The sequence below is a fragment of the Papaver somniferum genome, chromosome 11 (genome assembly GCF_003573695.1).
Source record: "Papaver somniferum cultivar HN1 chromosome 11, ASM357369v1, whole genome shotgun sequence".
In the NCBI taxonomy this organism is placed as follows: Eukaryota; Viridiplantae; Streptophyta; class Magnoliopsida; order Ranunculales; family Papaveraceae; genus Papaver; species Papaver somniferum.
In genome coordinates, this window is record NC_039368.1 from 119,763,787 (window position 1) to 119,769,262 (window position 5,476).

Genomic DNA, 5,476 nt, shown 5'->3' on the forward strand with positions numbered 1-5,476 from the left:
AGTTCAAACCTTTAGAGAAAAACACCAAGACTTGGATTCCACCATTGACCCATTATTTGATAAATTCTAATAATTAATATTCATGCAATTTTTCTTTTAGAGTGATTCTAATATTATGCCTTTTTTAGATTTTTGAAGTAATAAATGTAAACACCAAGCATGAAACATCAAGAGTCTTAAACTAAGCATGCTCCATCAAAATGAATCACAATTATTCAATAAAAATCAATTTTTCAATTAAAATTCCATGCAAATAATCATGTAATAATATTGCAAATAAATAATAAAGTTAGAATTATACCATAAATAAGGACCAATGGCTTCCTCCGTCGCCTTGGCTAATGGGTTTAGCTCCTCATCCCAAAAACACACTCACAAGATAAATTCATGGCTAAAATAGGTGTTCTTATTGATGAATATAAGATGAAAAAGGAATTTGCAACGCTGTAGTGGTGTTACAGCGCCACTGTTACAAAAGAGTATGGTAATTTAAGACTGTTGTAAACGATAACTATCTACTGCTGTGAAACAACGACAGTGGTATGAAAATAAGTCTGCTGAAGAACGACTGACTCTGCGAGTCTGTTCTTCGTGTTCTTCAGAAGCTTTAATGGCAGCAGCAGCAGCAGCGTTGTCTCCTCTATAATTGCTTCTCCTAGGCTCTCATCGACTCTAAACTCTCTCCTAAAGGTTTCTAAACTTTTATATGACTTGAACCAACTCTTATATAGTCTTTTAATCCCCAAAAATCTCTACTGAATCCGACTTTTTCTTTTCTTTTTCTTCTCGGCGCTGTTGAGAGAATAATCACCTCTTCAGTGTTTGTACGCGTCTGTTAGCTATAAAATAGGTACCAAACTCTTCTTAAGACGTGAACAAGACTAAATACATTAATTTCCAGCGTCAAACTCTCCCAAATATCTCTCACAAATCTTTGAAACTTGAACAGAAAGTACGTGTCCTGTTTGAACTTTGATTACTTCTCCCGGCCATTCCAGCCCAATTGGTTGGGTCCAATTGATTGTATCAGGCCTGATTAGTCATGCAGAGTCCATACGTACCAAATACAACAATTGAATCTCCTAAAATCACGTCCAAAATTCGATCTTCAAATCTGCCAGACGCTGCATGCATTTTCCCGCCATTTTTTTAATTCAAAACGTGAAGAAGGTGGGTGCCCTTATCCTGTGTTGTTCTCCCTTTAGCAGCTGCCTGGAAATAGGTCACCCCTTAGTAATTAGGTTACCCCTTATCCAAAATCAAGGGTCCGTATAGCAAGTGTCCTCTGAGGCATTTTTCGCACTTTTTTCGGGGTTCCTCCGGGGTATTTCTGGGATACTTCCGGTACATTTCTGAGGCGCTTCCGGTACGTTATCAACGGAGGTCCAGATACCACATTTTTAGCCAAATTCGCCGCAAGAGATTATTTTCCAAAAACACCTACAAATACATAAAATAACCAAATAAGTACAATATCGAGTACTAACAATATATACAAATGAGCTATATTAGACACATAAATGCGTCTATCAATTTCCAAATGGAAAATCGTTTTCTTCTTTCTTTGTGATAACTTTTCTTTAGTTACATGCATAAAGAATCATGAGCTAAGAGTTATCAAAGTTAAATTTGATTTCCTGCACCAAAGGATTTTTCTTTTATTCTCAATACGATGGAATTAGGAATGGTTGAGAGTTCAGTAACTTTTGTTATAAATGGTTTGTGATAAAACTTGTTGATGTAAGGTTCTTCACACTGGAGATGATTTAACATTTAATGGTTAAACTACCGATTGTTAGGCTAAGTCTTGTGGGATATATTGGAGGTGCTAGATTAGCACTTAAGTGTTGTAATTCAAAAAAAAAGTGTGGCAAAAAAGTTAACACTAGTTCTCTCTCCTACCGATTGCTAGCATGTGAACTAGCATGCTAGATATTTTCGCTGAATGATTCAGCTCTGGGAAAACAGCGCCAGGAAGAATATTTCAAGCATCTACGCGGAATGGTTCGGCGTAAACCTTACGCGTTGAATGGAAACGCCCCCCACGTTAGCGCTACATCATTTAGCGCCTGACCTTTTTTTTTACTTTTTATTCCATCAGTAGATCAGTAATTAAATTTTATAGTGTTTTCATTCTTTGTTTTCTCACACTCATATTTTCAGTTTTTGAATTTTGAAAAGTTTGACAATTTTTTCCAACGGTTGTTTGTTTCCAAATTTTAAAATTTGGAAACTAAGAAATTTTTTCATTACATTGCAAAACAATGTTACAATGTTTTTTTGAAATTAAAAATTACATTGAAATTGAAATTTTACTTCTAAAAATTAAAAAAGTACATTAAAATTAAAATTCTACTTCTAAAAATTAAAAAAGTACATTGAAATTGAAATCCTACTTCTAAATTAACTTCTAATTCAAACTTAAAAATGAACTTCTAATAACTTAAATTATCACTCATAATTTAGGGGATTGGTTATAAGTCATTGCGAACCAAAATCTCGTTCCTCCATTTCTTGTAAAGGGGTATCTCCCATTCTTCTACTTCATTCAAATTTTGGCGTAGGATCTTCAAGTACGATTCTCTTTGTTGGGTTTGTGCCAAGATTGTACTGTTTTCCATATTTTTCTTAAGTAACTCTTCCTCGGTTTCATACTTTTCAATCCTTTGTGCTTGTGCATTTTCAAGAAATTGTATGAGCTTGTCCATTTTATCATCTGCTCTCTCTGATGCTTTAGCCTCATGAGCCTTTTTCTTAGCCTTATATGTTCCTGCACTCCTAACATCATCTGTTTGTTCGAAATAGCGTCTTCTACGCGATATATCTGAGGTATCAGAACTTTGAGTAGATGGAGAGTTACCAAACCTTGCCATATCCTCTAAATCTTCATCCATAGTTATCAGAGCGGAAGTACTAGGTTGAGTTGCTTGAGTAGGTTGAGTTGCTTCACTAGGTCCATTATCATTATTCACCTCTGGATTGTAATTTGGTTGATAGGTCTTCAGGAGATGGAAAACCGATTCATGTATCCAACATTTTCCACTTGCGGTTTCATAATTTTGTCTTCCAAAGCGGTACTGTGGAAAAAATGAAAAAAAAATGTATTAGTGTATTATGAATGAAATATAGTTGGAAGAAGAAAAAAAACATCAATTTTTTTTGCGGTACTTACATAATCTTGTTCATTCATTCCCGAAGGTCTATTGCGGAAGTAAGGTCTTACGAATGAAATATATTTCCTCACTTCGCCTCTCAACGTGTTGCACCTTGATTGCAATGCCTTCTTTTCCCTATTCCTACCTTCCGGCCATCTTTTAACGTACTCTAGGATAATTCTTATAGAGACCCTCAAGCTCGTCAACGCTAATAGACTAGTCAAGAGACGTTTTAGCCTATAGTAACTCGACTAGTTTAACACGAAGGTTAATCAATAATAATTAATCTAACAATGATCTAGATACGAGACTAGTACCGTTGGATAGATCTCGAAAAGTTAAGAGAAATGGACTACTCGTACGTGTCATTCAGACACTAGGTGAAGAAGATATCAGTATAACCAAGTTGGCATCCCTTATCCAAGTTTTGGGCGCCTCGGTATTTTGGTCGGCCTTATCAAGACCAAGTAGAGCAGATAAGATCATTCAGCCTTATTCTTTCTCTTTCTTTCTCTTCTCTTCCTTCTGTTCCGCTCCTGTGAGATTATTTTTGAGGTAAGGCTTGAGAGGATTGTTTTTTTTTAGCGTGAGCAGATTAAGTAGTAGATGTTGATGATGTTGTTGAGTGGTTGAGGGTGATGTTGTTGATACGGTTGTTGATTTTAAACTTCCCAAAAGAAGGTAAATCATAGATCGAATTTAGGGTTTCTTTTTAAGTGAAACTAAAGATGAGATCGAAACAAGAAGAGGAAGATCAAAGATGGGTCACTGTTAGTGATGATTGTTTTGTAGCTTTTGTAGATTGAAGTATTTTCAAGGATTAGGGTTCTTAACTGTGATTAAAATATTATTTTTTTAGAAATTAAAAAGAGGTTTTGATTTAAGAAGATGGAAGATGAAGATGTTCTGGGATGTTGATATGAGACGGGTTTGAGTTGAGTTAGGGTTTGTTAAGAACTAGATAAACTATATTTAGGTAAATATTCTTCTCAGTAAAATTAGTTCAAATTCATTATTAAGTTTATAAGATTATTATTGGATTAAGAATTCTGAAAGTCATATGGGTATGTATGGAAGATGTCGATGTATCTTAGTTTAATATGAATATCAGGAATTTGTATGAGATGATTTTGCTGAGTTCATGTAATTGTTTATGAAATCAGTGTTATGAGATGGAATGAAAGTAGAATTTGGAACTGTAGTTGTTATTGCAAAACTGGTGTTGGATGTGGAAGCGTCATGGGAGCTGTAATTATAAATGGTGGTAGTGTAAGTTATGGTTCTAGTGGAACTACAGTTTCAGCTTGTGCTGTTGGAGTTTATAATTATGCCAGAGAACTGTTAGTGGAGGAATTGAAGTAGTGCTATGGATGTTGATGATTATGTAATGAAGTTGAAGTTCATGAAACATCATTTGCAGTCATGTTGATGTTGTTAGAGATTGAGTCAGGTGGTATGGCTCCACAGATGAGAAGTGACATGAGTCAGTGTTGTTGATTGGTGGTAGTGATTTGAGTTACAGGGAAGTATAACAGAAGATTGTTGGTGGAGGTAGTTATGAAATTGTAGTTGGTAATTGAAGTGCTGAATTTCAGGGTGAGTCTGGAAAAAAGGATTAAATCATAAGTTTGAATTGCAATGGAGGTTACGGAATTGTTTGACAGGGAAGTTGAAGAAGTAATTTAGTATTGGTTGCTGAGACAAAGATACATGTAATGGTTAGTTGTGGTTGTGGGGTTTCTGAAGTTCAGTTTGTGAAGAATGATGATTAAAGAAGTGTAGATAATAGTTATTGTAAAGCTTGGATATTGCAGCTACTGCTTTTGCAGGTAGGCTAAGCTTATAGTTGTATTTAAACTATGAAGGTTAACTGAATTGTATTTGAGAGTGTATTATGAAGTTTTTAGATGAATGTTGTGTAGTGGTGAAGTTAGAGTTGAAGTTTGTATGCAGTAGGAGTATACCTGATAGTCATCCCAGTTAGTGTCTGACTTAGCTGACTCACTTAATCTCACTGAGTTAACCCGTTGACCCTGTTCTGAATCAGTCTAGTTGACTGAGTTGAACCAGTTGACCGATTTAGACGTTGGCTTGACCTTAGACTTGGACTTAGACGTTGACTGTTAGTTGACATGTGACCGTTAGTCTTACTGTTAGTTGACTCAGATGGACTGCACCGTAGTTAATGGGCTTGTTTATAGTAGACTTGGGCTTAGGACTAGGTTGCCTAAATTGATATTTGGACCCCTATGATCCGAATTAGCCTTTGGCTTATTCTACAATGTTGTAGATATTCAAAAGACTTAGATATGGACTATAGA